General features: G+C 37.9%; 1 long non-coding RNA gene across 1 annotated transcript in view; it reads left to right on the top strand.

Moving 5' to 3' along the window:
• LOC116664097 overlaps positions 1–15,056 on the top strand; it is a 430,835-nt gene that overhangs the window by 25,930 nt on the left and 389,849 nt on the right. The window contains exon 2 of the long non-coding RNA XR_004320436.1: positions 6,445–6,492. This is a non-coding gene — a long non-coding RNA (uncharacterized LOC116664097). The remainder of the gene's footprint in view (positions 1–6,444; positions 6,493–15,056) is intronic.

A 15,056-nucleotide genomic window follows, 5' to 3' on the forward strand; every position in this document is an offset into this window, starting at 1 on the left:
ATCCTAAATTCAGCTGTTTAAATTCCACCTTGTTTGTTATTCCCTATTTTTCCATGATCCATCCTTTTGAACCCAGATTTTGCTTTCCAGTATATAGACTAACTGTCAACTTGGTGCCATTGGCAGTTATAAAAGTTTTGATTTCTGAGTCATCATCCTGCTTCCAATAAACTAACTGAGTCCTGGGGCGTACCACTTAACCCTCTCTTCAGATCACTGTTTCCTGAATGCAGATCTTTGTACAAGCAGTATCAGTGATATCTGGGAAACTTAAAAATGAGTAATTCCTGAGCCCCAGTTTGGACATTCTGTTTTCATGTATGTGGGGTAAAAATCATGAGTCTTGCATCTTTAATGCACTTCCTAGGTTTGTGATTTTGATGAGCAGCTATCCTGGAAACCATTGTTCTAGTTTGGCACTGCTCCGTAGCATCAACCAGCCGTGAATCTCCCTTAACTCATTTACCCATGTTTCTCCTTCTTAAGAGATTGAGAGATTGTCAAATGCCTTGCTGAAATCAGGTTGAAGTTAGATGACAATGGTTCTGTTTATCTGCCAGTATTGACTGGTTTGTTTATTTGTTCCTGAGCATATTCCAAAAGGATTTAAGGCAGCTGATCAACTGTGGGCTGTATAACAGAAGAAATAATGGTGATTTGCCGTAATATGGCACCTAGAATACTGCGTTGTGTTTTGTAGGCATTAAAAAAAAACATTTGCTAAGTAAATGAATCAATGCAAGAATGAACAAATGAGCAGTTCATGGTGTCTAATGCAGTCTTTTTTTTTAAGGTCTGCTCATTTTTTTTTTTTTAATAGGAGCATGCATATATTCATTTTCATATTCTTTTTTACTGTACGTTACTACAAGATATTGAATATGGTTCCCTGTGCTATACAGTATAAACTGGTGTTTATCTATTTTATGTATGTTAGTATCTGCAAATCTCAAACTCCCAATTTATCCCTTTAATGCAGAATTTAATTTCTAAATGAATATTTGCTGAACAATGACATCAAATTTGATGGTCTGTAATTCCTGGAAATTAAAACCTTTCTGTCCTCTTGTCCCTGTTGTGGAAAACTATTACAACATTTCCTCTGTTTCAGTTTCAGGAAACTTTTTCATTCTTAATGACTTCTCAAATCATTGATAATATAAGCACTTTAAATGCCCTGAAGGTAACTGATCTAGATTTGAGCAGTTGGATTCATTTAAATAGTTGGGCAGAATGTTACTTCTCTTTAATGTTGGACTTCACTTCTTCCCACTCAGTATTTGTTTTGTTCTTTCTGGTTTGGAAATCATTCTCCCTGGTGACATGGTTTGCAAGACAAGAATTCACTTGTACGGCTCTCTCCGTTTTGAATCATCGTCCCTAATTAGCAATTCTGCTCCATTCTTACTTAGTTTCTCATCAGCACTAAGGAAAAGAAACCCCAAGCAAAACAAAACCCAACAAACTTTTGTTAAAAAAGCACTGTTCACAAGCCTTATCTGATTCTTGCCAGTTTTGCTGACACTGTTTATCCAGGTGTGTGGCTCTAACTTACTCCCTGATTAAGTACCTCTTCCTCCTTTTATAGATGAGGGTTTCTCCACACTGATGCAGTTGACATTTGGTGAATAATTCTTTGTTGTAGCCTCTGTCCTATGCATTACAGGATGTTCATCAGTATCTATGGCCTTTATTCAATAGGTGTCAGTAGCAACACCTGTGACAACCAAATTTGTCTCCAGAACATTGTCAAATGTCTCCTGGGGGGTGAAATTGCTCCCTGTTGAAAACCACTGTTATAGATGTTACAAGAAGAAAGACAAGCCCAAAACCTGAACGCAAGTGCAGATGCACTGAATTATTTGTTTCTACTTCACAACCAAATAGTAAGATTTTTACTTTCTCGAGTATTGCTTTGTATTTAAAAATGGCAGTGGCTGTTTTTAGTCCAGGATGGACGAGACGTGGTATATGGACTACCAGGCTTACACATGGTAGTCACTGCAGACATCGCTAGTTGGTCTTTTTTTTGAATCACTGAGCTGCATACTCCCTCATAGTCTGTCTCATTACTGGGCTCCAAGGCAGCCAATACCAACGATTGGCTTTACAGTATGAAATGGAAGCCATTCATCACCCCTTCATTTTAGAGTTTGTTGTAGGACATCCATGATTTTTCTCTGAATGCTTTCAACATGTTTCCTAAACTTGGGGCATGTCCTTCACTGTACCTAATGTTTCATTTCTTTATTATCATAAATCCCAAGATCAGAGGGTTATTTTCTCACAGTGTTTATGTCAATTTTAACCAGTTTTTCCCTGTTGATCATGTTGCCTAGTCCCAACTCGTTCTGCTTGCCACACAACAGGCCAATAAATCAGGAGACGAGGTGCTGGGGCGAAGAATAGCGACTTTATTCGGAAAGCCGGCAGACTAAAAGGATGACAGGCTAATGTCTTGGAGAACCATCCTGCTCTGTCAGAATGCAGGCTCCTTTTATACAAAAAATAAGGGAGGGGGAGGAAAAATAAGGGACAGGGTGTGGTTGATTGTTGTAATCTTGCTGCAGGCATTCTTTGTTCTTGCAGGCAGCCCTGAGGGCTAGGTCATGGTGTCCCTGTAAGCCTCCAACAAAACAAAGGTTATTCTCTACTACAATCAGAATCAAATCAATAGTAACACTCCTCCAATTGCTTCTTCTAACTTGTGAGAAATGAAGTAGCCCAAATCTATCAGACTACTTTTCATCTAGCTGTCATACTGGCAAAGATCAAACCTGTTGAAAATATACAGGGCTGACAAGGACGTAGTGAAATGCATTATAGAGAATAATACAACCCTTTTGAAAGCAAATTGTTAATATCTATCAAATTTCTAAAAAGAATGCATTCTCTGTGATCCAGCAATTCTCAGATCCAGATATAGATACAGTTACAGACACGTGTATACCTGTATATACACACATACCTAAAGACCTAAAACTGGTCCTATAAACTCTATTTAAAAGCCCCCAAACAAATTCAGACCTAGGCAGAGAAACTTACTGCAAGAAGGGGGGAGGTCTATTGCAATAGGTGAATACTGTATCTGTAAGATCTGCAAGTTTCTCCAGGGTCAGGCATGCTGTGTTTTCCTTCATAGGGAGGAGTAGGCGAGGCTAGAGAGAACTGGGTGTGGGGAAGTGGAATTAAGGGTGAAGCAAGTGAAGCCAGGGTAGTGTGATCAGACGGTGGATCAGACTGTTTTACGCTGAGGTCAGCTTGTGGTTGGGAGGGGCAGTTCAGGAAGGGTTTATGCTGGCTCTGGCTAAGAGTGGGCCTAGGGGGAGGAGAGAAACTTAACCACAGTTTGGTTAACAAGCGTTTTGTTTAGATTGATCAGTGAGGACAAATCAGCTCAGCTAATCATTTGTGAGGCAAAGGATGGAAATTTAAAGGGTCTGTGTTTGACCTTGTTATAGATTAAACAACGGAGCATCCCTGAGTCTTACTTCAGGCGTGTTTCTTTGCAGTAAACCCTTTTCTAGACCACAAAAGAGTGGGGAGATTTCTTAAATCATCCTGGATTCTAGGAGCACAGGGCTCAGGTAAAATTCTACCCTGTCATTTGCAGTAGGAATGGGAACCACCTTATACAGAAAAAGTAACACCACTTACTGTAACTAACAAATCCCCAACTAGTCCAAACACATTTGAAATTTATTTCTCACTTATGTGAAGTCCAAAATGGATGTCCCTGATTGATTGATGGTTTGCAACCTTCAAATGTTGATTCAGAAACTCTGGATCTTTCTAGTTTGTAGTTCCACCACCTTCAGCATTAGCCTCCTAATCTTGCTCATCTGAAACAAGTATCTGAAGGGGCAAGAGCATGGCGGACCAAGTGTTCATGGGTCAGGCCTGGAAGTGGGACGTATCACTGCTATTCCTGTTATATTGGCTAGAACACAGATACATGGTCACACTTGAGTGTGAGGGAAGCTGGGGAAATGAGGCACAGCTGTGTGCACAGGAGAACTACTTGAGTTTGGGGAACAAGTAGCCAATTCCTCATATGACCTCAATGTCCACCATTTATAGTATATCATTAATGATTAAATAAACAATGGAACAACATGTAGCCTTTAAGAAAGAAATTTTAATGTACGGGTATAGAATTTTGTCTAAGATACTTTAAATCTGAAACAATGAGCACAGAACGGTTTCTGTATCAAATTAAGATCTGTTCTCCTCCATCTCCCTCTTCTCCCCCAAAGAAGGTATTCACAGGCATCCTGGTATATGCATAGGACACCTCTGGAAACATGCACAAGGAACTTGCATCCGTGACTGCCTCTTTACTGGCTGAGAAATGTGTTCATTCTTCCAAAACTGTTCCCTGTTTTCTCCTGAGAATTACTAGGCATATTCTCCATTATGGTTTTTCTGTTGTTTTTACCCCTGTGACTCAGCTCTTGCCTCTACATGACTTTGCACTATTATCTGGTTTTTCGTAGCAAAGAGTTTTAAACAGGTGAATCAAGTCTTTTGCCAAAATGTCTTTGTGAGACAGCCTCTAGGAAGCAGTGTCAAAATGATGAACTTGCCAAAGGACCAGATCTAGGCACTCAGATCCCATCCTTTGACATGAAGTAGACTCCTCCTGACCACCCAGCCTAAAAGAGTCCCCAGTTCACTCCTTGCCTTGTTTCATTTTTATTATAGTACTTATTGCTGTCTGATGCTTTAAAAATTGTAGTTGGCAATCATCTGTCTCCCGCGTAGAGCACCAGATATGTGGGTGAATGGACCTTCTCTGCCTATGTGCCTGGGATAAAGTCTTGCAGCTGGTGGGAGTTCAATAGAAGTTTTCTGCGTGTATCAATCTCTAGAGCTTGTTGCTTACTTTATATTTACCTTCCTTATTTTCTAAATTCACATCCTTATCATGTTCTAAATTATTTAGTTTCCTACTCAGAATTTCAAGGTACTTTGCCCACGGCTTTTATGGCAATGAACACATTGTCCTGCAATTGCTAGTTTATACATTTATCCCTCAAATACGGGCTTCTTGAGGGCAGAGATCTTGTCTGATTCATCATTGTATCCCCAGTTCTTTAAACCCAATAGATGAATGAAGGTACTAAAGAAATGTTCCAGGTTTCTTTATAAAATTATTAGGCATGATAACCTGGAAGAATCTCCATGCTTTTAATTGTTTGAAAAGACAATCTTTATTACTTGTTGCTTTGTTGTTTGGCATTAAGTAAAGGAGTCAAAAAGATCCTCTTAAATATTACAAAGATAGTTAAGATGCAGATTATGAAAAGCAAATAAACCACAGAGAAAGAAAAACTTCAGAAAGCCAAGGAAGAGGGATTGAAGTGAAGAAGCTTGTTGTTTAAGCAAGAAGAGAGAGTCTAGTATACAGTCTGAATCTAGGAAGGACATAGACACTAGCTGTTTAGTGGAAAAACTTTTGGGGAAACAAAAAATCCCAGTGATGGAAATTCATTTTGCACATCTGGTTCAATAGTTTCTGGACTCAGTATAGCAATATGTGAAGACAAGTTGAATTTATTTCTTCAGCTGAAATGTGAGATGTCCATTCAAGATGTAACTCAAAAAGAATCTATAAAGGTTTGGTAAAAAAAAAAATAAGGGCTACTGCTCACAGAGAAGGAAGATGTTTTTAGTCTTTAGTCTGATTTTAGCTCTTAGCCTAGTTGGGGAGATCAACTGAAGAAGTGATTTTGTTTCTCTAGTACTTCTTTGGAGAAACTAAACTCTGTGTTTCTTTAAACACTGCTTGCCTACCTTTGACGGGGATGGGTTTGAAGTTGTTTCAAAGAATTTTGTTGATTCATCAGAATAAATGTAGGTTTAACAATAATTTTCTGGATGTGCAGCATTCCTAAGAATCACAGAATATCAATTAATTTTATTTTACTGCAATTACATTTTAATTTTACTCAGATAAGATGACAGAGGGTGAAGTTGATTTTGAAACCCTTTGTAAACTAAAAAACAATGCTAATGCTGGTAGTTATTATTGTGACTGTGGTTACTATTGTTCTGCAGGTGAACTTGGGGAAGGGAGGAGGGAGTCTGGAGAAACAAACCTTCTCTTTACGTGAAGTTGGCTGGCTTACCTGAGCCTCATGCCTGACTGAAACACATGGTAGATTCCAGGATCACTGGAGATTGACTCTGGGGTTAACAGTGAAGCAATTCCTGCAGAGCTTGGGGACTAAAAACTGTCACACCATGGATGACAGCCAGCCTGCTGGATCCATTTCAAAGTGACTCAGTGGGGTAGAGATGTGTTTATCACCACAGGTATTAGTTATATGTCACTGTTGAGAAACTGCTGCAGGGTGTTATTTTTATTTTTTTATTTGTTAAACCACATACTGTTTACTTAAATTTTTATTTGTGCTTATGTATTTTTTTTCTTTTTCATAGGAAGACACTCTTGTTTCTGTGATCCTTCCAGATTTTACAGTTTGTAAGGTAAGTAGTAAAAAACAAATCCAATTGGAAAATGGGTAAAAGGCAGAAAGAGACATTTCATCAGAGAGGATATACAGATGGTACATAAGCAGGTGAGAAGATGCTTAACATCATTAGCCATTAGGGAAATGCAAATTATAACCGTTATGAGATATCACTGTATACCTATCAGATGGCCAAAATAGAAAAAAGTGATAATACCAAAATGCCGGGGAAGATGCAGAGAAACTAGATCATTCATTGCTGTGTGAATGTAAAATGGTCCAGTTACTCTGGAAAACAATTTGGCAGTTTATTTAAAAACTAAACATGCAACTACCATATGACCCAGCCTTTGTACTCTTGGACATTTAATTCCAAAGAAATTTTCAACTTATGTCCACAAAAAACACCTATACATAAATGTTTACAGCACCAAATGATTGAAACATTAACATTTTAAAATGTGGTAAAATACACATAACATAAAAGTTACCACTTTGACCATTTATAAGTGTGCAATTCAGCAGTGATAAGTACACTCACATAGTTGGGAAACCCATCTCCAGAACTCCTTTCATCTTGTAAAACACAATGTCTATACCCATTAAATAGTAACATCCATCTTCCCTTTCCCCTCTACCGCCTGGAAACCGCCACTCTACTTTCTGCCTTTAGGAATTTGACTACTCAAGATACCTCATCTTTTACAGTATTTTCTCTTTGTGACTAGCTTATTTCACTTAGTACAATGTCCTCAAGGTTCATCCATGTCATACCGTGTGTGAGAATTTCCTTTCTTAAGGCTAAATAATATTCCATTGTATGTATATATCACATTTTGTTTATCTGTTCATCTTTTGATGCACATGGCTTTTATACATAATGCTGCTTTGAACATGGGTGTACAAATATCTCTTCAAGACTCAGAGGTGGAATTGATGGATCATATGGTAATTCTAGTTTCAAATTTTTTTCTTTTTTTTTTTTTAGGATCTGTCATACTGTTTTCCATAGCAGCTCAACCCTTTTACATTCTCACCAGCAGTGTACAGGGTTCCAATTTGGCCACATCCTCACCAACACTTACTACTTTTTCTCTCTCTCTTTCTTTCCTTCCTTCCTTCTTTCTATAGTAGCCATCCTTGTGGTTTTGATCTTCATTTCCCTGATTAGTGATGTTGAACATCTTTTCAGGTGCTTGTTGGTTATTTGTGTATCATCTTTGGAGAAATACCTGTACAATTTTTTGGTGTTGAATTGTAGGAGTTCTCTGTATATTCTGAATAGTAATCCCTTGTCAGGTATATGATTTGCCAATATTTCCTATCATTTTATAGGTTGCTTTTTTACTCTACTGTTTTTGTCCTTGAAACATAAAAATTTTAAATTTTGATGTAGTACAGTTTATTTTTACATTGGTTGCCTGTGTTTTTAGTGCCATATCCAAAAAATCATTACCAAATTCAATGTCGTGAAGTTTTTGCCCTATGATTTCTTGTAAGAGTTTTACAATTTGAGCACTTATGTTTAGGTTTTTCACCCATTTTGAGTTAATCTTTGTATATGGTATAAGGTAAGGGTCCAACTATTCTTTTGTATGTGGATACACACTTCTGCCAATACCATTTGTTGAACTTCACATTATTTCTTAAATGGCATTGTTTGCCTATTGTAACCTACATGACATTAAAATACATATAAAAAAACCTATATGCATTAAAATCTATGGGCCAGTAAGAATCATAGTGGATGCAGCTGTAAGACAAATCATTTTGTTCTGCAGAGAAAAGGCTATGGCCAGCCTGTGAGGCAAAAGCACTAAACAGGGAATGGAAACACAAAATAAGAGGTCAGTCTTTACATAAAAGCAGTGTAGAAACTGTTGCCAGTGACATAGCAGCTTCTCAATCGCCATATATCATTTCTATAAAGATGCTGTATATTTAATCCAAGAAGGATAAACCTTACAGCCAAAGACAGACAAGAAAAGATGCATCTTAATTTCTAATTATCACTCAGGACCCCAATAATTTTGGAACCCACTGAAATATGTCAGATTAATGTTGTTATAATTTGGTTTTGGTTATAATACTAGGTTCTTCATTCCCATGGAGTCATTATAATCTGTTAATTAAAAGGATATCAATTACAGCTTCTTTTAAAAATTGTAGTGAATTTTTATTCTAGGATTGTCTCTAGGATTAAGATTCATTTTGCTTTTAGTTCCATTTGTTTCCACATCAGTTCCACATCGACTGTACCTGTACCATAACAGATATCTCTAACAGAAAAAGTTAATTTATGTTCAGAATACCATTCCATAAAAACAAGTGTATGTGTATATATATATTTAGAAACATTTATTTTGAAATTTTACAAAAAAATCCTGCTACTCAAAAGATTAAACTTCAGTTCTCAGACCTTTCATTATTCCTGAAAACATCTGGGTAAGAGGTTTTAGAATGGGTCACAGCATGGTACAAACAGATATCATGACTCAGAATACAAGTGAACAGAAATCTATGAGCTGCTTAGCAGACTAGAAAGTTATTAGCTGGTATGATGTGCTAAAACTTCAGGAAATTAAAATAAATGGTTTCTGCAGCCACAGTAAAGTTCTGGTCACATTCTTTAAGTTCTTCCAACATAGACATATGATGAATAGCATGAACCAGTTTCAATTAAGTAGGAAGAGCTTACGGGTAGAAAATACACAATCAACCCAGTTTCCTCCTTCCTGTACCACAGGGCATAGCTACATGCCATCTGGTGATTATTAGGCGAGAAAGCTGCCAAGCCGCCATCTGCCACTTCTGCTAATACATTGGAGAAGGGTAGCTCTCTGCATCCTGTAAGCCTAGGAGATTTTCTTATGGCTGTTTACCTGCCCCAGGGCTCCAGTTGGAGTTAGAATTTACTCATGTGTGTATGTGTGTGCACATGCACCGAACATATTCAACGCCAAAGTGAGACAGTCCTTTCTTACAACCTCTGAAGTGGCATAGGAGTCTGTGGCAGGTTAACTCACCCCACAGCAAGCCTCTTGAACCTGCCTGACTCAAAGCCAAGATACTATTAAATATAACCTAAACTAGAGAGACAAAACTGAACTGTTGCCATGAAAATCCACAAGGTGGACACAAATAGAATCTAAAGTGTGAAAAGGACCTGCTGGTCCTTCTGTTTTACCTCCCTTCAAGGAAAAGCAGAACCTAAATCATCCTCAAATATTTTCCATAGACTCTCAAAAGAGAATTTTTAAGTTGTCATAACTTACAGACAAAAGTTCTGACAGACAGAAGTTCATTTCTGTACGTTAAAAAAAATAAGAAAGCATAAAATTGCTTCAAAGAAGCCTTAGCTAAGATCCAAATTTGAACTATTTCTAGAGTGTAATGAGGTGGCAATAGGGAGAGAAAAACATGGATATATAAACAGACATAAACTCCTTCCAAGCTTATGTCGGGCCTGTCGGCTTCTCAAAACTTTGCATATAGTAAGTACTTCATATATTTATTGAATAAATAAATGAATGACTGAGTATAATGATTTCTTCTTTGTATAGAATGGGGGCAAATTGACTCCACTTAAGGATTCAATCTCACACCTAGTTTTATATTCTAAAGAAGAATAAAAAATTTAAAATTCCCCAAATGACCTATACCACGACTCTTCTGAAAATATCAGTATAGCAGCCTGATGTAGTACAAAAACTACAAGAATCTGATTCTGGATTTTTAAGTTCTAGTCTCAATTCTTAATTGTAAAATTCGGAACAAGTCACTTAGCCTCTCTGTGCCTCAGTTTCCCCTTCCATCAAAGAATCACTCAAACCCATCTCACGAGGCTGTCAGGAAAACTGTAAGACACCAAATGGGAGTGGAGTCTTAGGCATAAACAAAAGTATTAAATACTTATCAGCAATCTGTGTAGAGAAAGTTCCTAAATAAAATAAGCTTTTACCAGGCAATGTTTATAAAACTTTTAAAAATAAAATGGCACAGAAGAACTTCTACTTCCATCCTGGAGTAACAAGGACTGGATTTACCCTATTGCCTAGACAACTAAAAAGCAGGACAAAATGAATAAAACTACTCTCAATACATCGGATCTCAGAAAAAAATGATCCCACAGAGACAGAAAAAATTGTGGTGAGACCTAATATTGTTCCGTAATATTGACATACATACACTGAAAGTGAAGGAATGGAAAAAGATGTCCCATGCATATGGTAAAGAAAAGAAAACCAGGGTAGTAGTACTTATATCAGACAAAATAGCCTTAAAACAAAGGTTGTAACAAAAGACAAAGAACGATCTTATTACATAATGATAGAGGAGTGAATCCAACAGGAGGCTATAACATTTGTAAACATTTATATATCCAAAATAAGATTGCATAAATATATAAAGCAAATAGTAACAGAAATAAAGGGGAAATAATACAATAATAATAAGGGAATTCAATATCCCACTTATGTCAATGGATAGATAGATTATCCAGGATTTACAGATGCCACAGCCATTCAGTCCTTAGAGTCAGAATGCTCTTCCTGGAACTTTTTTTTTTATTACTTTCACCTAGTTACTCTGCTCTTACTCATTCCCTATTGCCCAGCACAACCTAAAAGAAAGCATCATGTACTTTCACAAATGTAATGCCAGTCACTAGGCTAGGAGCTGAGTGTACAGTGGAAAATTCACCACCATCAAAGACTGAAGGAGAACACTGCCACTTCTGGGAAGATGGGATGGATTAATTTTTTTCTATTTCCCCCCATAAGGACAAAACACTGACATTATATATAAAAGAAATATGTGAAGACTCCAAAAAGTGGAGAGAAGATAACAGACAAACAAGGGATCTCAGGAGCCAAAGAAGACACAGTGGTGAATTCCTGGAGTTTCTTTGGGCTTCACATATCCTAGACTTGGAGCTGAAGAAGCCAGAAACCCAGAAATGGCATTGAATGCAGACAACTACTCCCCCTGCTAAAAAAAACCCCAAACTGAAAAACCAAAAGTCGGCTCTCTGTAGCCAAAGGAACAAGACTGTAGCAAGGTACCCCAGCAACCCCTGCCACAGTGGTATCACAAAAGTCCAACTAGGGAGCTGAGACTATCTTTCCTGCCAACTGGTAATGAGGTCCACCCTGTAGTATGAGTGACAGACCATGTGGGGAGCCTGAATTTTCACAGCTACTTGATAGGAAGAAGGCATTTCTTCCTTCCCTGTTGCGGAGCAATCAGAGAGTCAGGGCTTTCATCATTACCCAGCAGTAATGAGGCCACCCTTAGTGCAGTATGAGTGCAGATCACATGGAGAGCTGGAACTTCTCCTGCACAGCAGTGACAGGAACTCTTCCTATTTTAGGTATCAAATAGGCCAACGGGGGAACCCCGACTTCTACCTCCACCCAACACTGACAAGGCAATGCCCTCCCCTTCTGCTGGAGAGGTGTCAGAAGGAACCAATTAAAACAGAAGGCTTAAATAACATCCACTCTCATGACATAATCTGAAAATGTCCGGGTTTCAATAAGAAATCACTAAATACTATGAATTAGGAAGATCTCAAAATGAATGGATGAATATAGATGCAAAAATTATTAAAGTAGTAGCAAATAGAATTCAGCTATATATAGAAAGAATTATACACCATGAAGCTTTTCAAGGGATGCAAAAACTTGTTCAGTATTTGAAAATCAATCAATATAATTCACTATATTAGCAAACGAAAGAACAAAACCACATGACCATATCAATCAATGCAAAAAAAAAAAAACCCTAAAACAAAAACATTTAACAAAATTCCAACTTCCATTCATGATTTTTAAAAGTTCAGAAAATAAGAGAAGAAGGAATCTTTTTTTGGTGGTGGGGGTAGTTATTTCCAGTCTTTTGCTGTTGCACAAATGGCTACAATAAATCGCCTTATACATATATATGTCTCTTCATATTTTTGCCTGAGTATTGTGGTAAAGGACAAATGTATGCACTAAATATTCCCATATTCCCTTCCATGTGGGTTGTCTGATTTTGAATTCCCACCAACCCTGTATGAAAGTGCTTGTTTATTTAGTTTTAGCAACATAGTATATTGTCAGACTTTTGGATTTTTGCCAATCTATAATAGGTAAGAAATAATATATTTGTATATTTTTTTTTATTAATAGACTTATTTTTTTTTAGAGCGGTTTCAGGTTCACAGCAGAATTGAGCAGAAAATACACAGTTCACACATATCCCTCCCCACCCACACATATGTACTCTGCTACCCTCAACATCCTGAGTAGAGGGAGTCATAACTTGATAAAAAACATCTACAGAACAGCTTCAGCTAGTATTATATGTAATACTTAAAGACTTCAGCTTTTTCCCTAAGATTGAGAACAAGACAAGGATGTCAACTCTTGTGCCACTCTTACTGAATATAGTGCTGGAAGATCTAATCAGTGCAATAAAGCAAGGCAAGGAAATAAAAGGCATATGTATCAGAAGAAGAAAAGAAAATTAACTGTGCCTATTTGCAGGTGGCATGATTTTGTACAAAGAAAATTCTCAGAAGTCTACAAACACACACACACACATGCACGCACACAACCAAAACCTAACGAAAACCTCATAGAACTAATAAGTGAGTTCATCGAGGTCACAAGATAAAAGGTCAACATACAAAAATCAATTTTACTTCTAGACTCTCCAGGGACTCTGAGTAGCCAAACCACAACAAAAAAGGACAAAGTTGGAGAGATCATGCCCCCTGATTTCAAAACTTATTACAAAGCTACAGTAAGCAGAACAGTGTGGTACTAATGACTGGGGCAGGCAATTTATAAAAAATAAGGGGAAGATCTTTTGCCAAAAAACTGTATGATAGTCTACCAATTAAGGATTGGATTAATATTTACCCCTGTGAAGACTAACAGAAGGGTAGAGGGTAAGGAAGGAGTGGCATAGAGATAGACTCAATGACAGTCAGACTATAATAAGGGGCAAAGCAGTGGTACAAAGTTTCCATGGGAACAAAGGAGGAAACCTTAGTCTTCCTGGAGTCATCCAGGAAGCCATTATGGACAAGGTAACATTTAATTGCTTTTAAAGGATAAGTGAGAATATGACAGGTGGAAAATGGACAAAAAGGAATAGTAGGGTGAGGGAACAGAATGAGCACATGGCACAGAGTTGTGAAAGAGCCTGGTTGGATTGGGGAATGGTGACGGTCAGAACACAGCTCTATAGTAATGGTGCCCTTATTCCCATTGGTCTAGGGCTGAAGTCCATTAAATATGCAAATTAATCTTCTTTTCATAATGCACTCAAGACTCTGTTAGGTTCCTATTGCTGCTGTACAAATCACTACAAATTTGGCAGCTTAAAACAGCACAAATTTATCTTAGAGTTTTGGAGGTCAGAAGTTTTAAAATCCAAGGTGTCAACAGGGTGTGTTCCTTCTAAAGGTTCTAGGGAAGAATCCATTTCTTTGCCTTATCAAGCTTCTGTAGGCTGTCTGCGTTCTTTGGCTCTTGACTCCTTATTCACCTCATTCTGATCTCTGCTTCTATCATTCACGTCTCTTTTACTCAGACCCTCCTGCCTCCCGCTTATAAAGACCTTTGTGATTACATTGGGCACATCTGGATACTCCAGGATACTCTCTCCATCTCGTTTCGTACATCTGCAAAGTTCCTTTTGCCATGTAAGGTATTCATAGGTTTTGGGGATTATGTTGTAAACATCTTTAGGGCTCCACTATTCTGCCTTCTACAGATTCTATAGGAACTAATGATCTTAGATCCCAAAAGACAGAGGCAGAATGAATTTGTATATTTAAAGAGTATGCAACCCAAATGGTACCTTTCTGGCTATTTAAAATAGTTGACTTTCTGCAGCTCATTATATCATCACTCTTTCATCATGAGCTGTGACTCTCAAAATAATCCAAAATCATTCCCAGCTTCTCCATTGGTGAGACCCTTATGACAACAATCCTTGCCATGTCATGAAGCATTTAAAGGGCTCCTATTGCCTTCTTTCCTTTCACCACCAAACCAACACTTACCACCTCCATTTTTTTTAGCTCCCATTCACACTTCTACCCCGGAAAAGCCAGCACCAGTCTGGGCTTCAGTTTCCTCCCCTAAGTCAGGTCCTTTATTATTGATATGTTCCTCTCCAGCTTTGAACTCCATGACTCCAGGCTACTTCTTCTCAGTCATACAGTCTCAGGAGTGGGCTTGTTCCCTTCAAGTCTCTTAGTCCCTATTCAATTATATTTCTCCTAGGAACTCAAGCCAAGCTGTCAGTCTAATCAGTTTGTTGTGACGAGCTTCAGGACAGAATTCAGCAAAAACTTTTTCGGTATTGTAGAATTCCATTAAAAGAACAATTCAAGCTGGGAATGAAGCCTGCTTCTGCATCCCTGGAGGCTTCCTTCCTGATTTGGGCTGCATACTGATGCCCTGCTGGCTTCCCTATTCTAAGAAAGGAAAAAAATCACCATCTCAGGTTGGAAGGAGATAGAAACCCCAGCACAGATGTGCTCAAAGCAGCCTGGCTTCTTAGAGATCCTGGTTACTAACA

This window comes from Camelus ferus, chromosome 6 (assembly GCF_009834535.1).
Source record: "Camelus ferus isolate YT-003-E chromosome 6, BCGSAC_Cfer_1.0, whole genome shotgun sequence".
NCBI lineage: Eukaryota > Metazoa > Chordata > Mammalia > Artiodactyla > Camelidae > Camelus > Camelus ferus.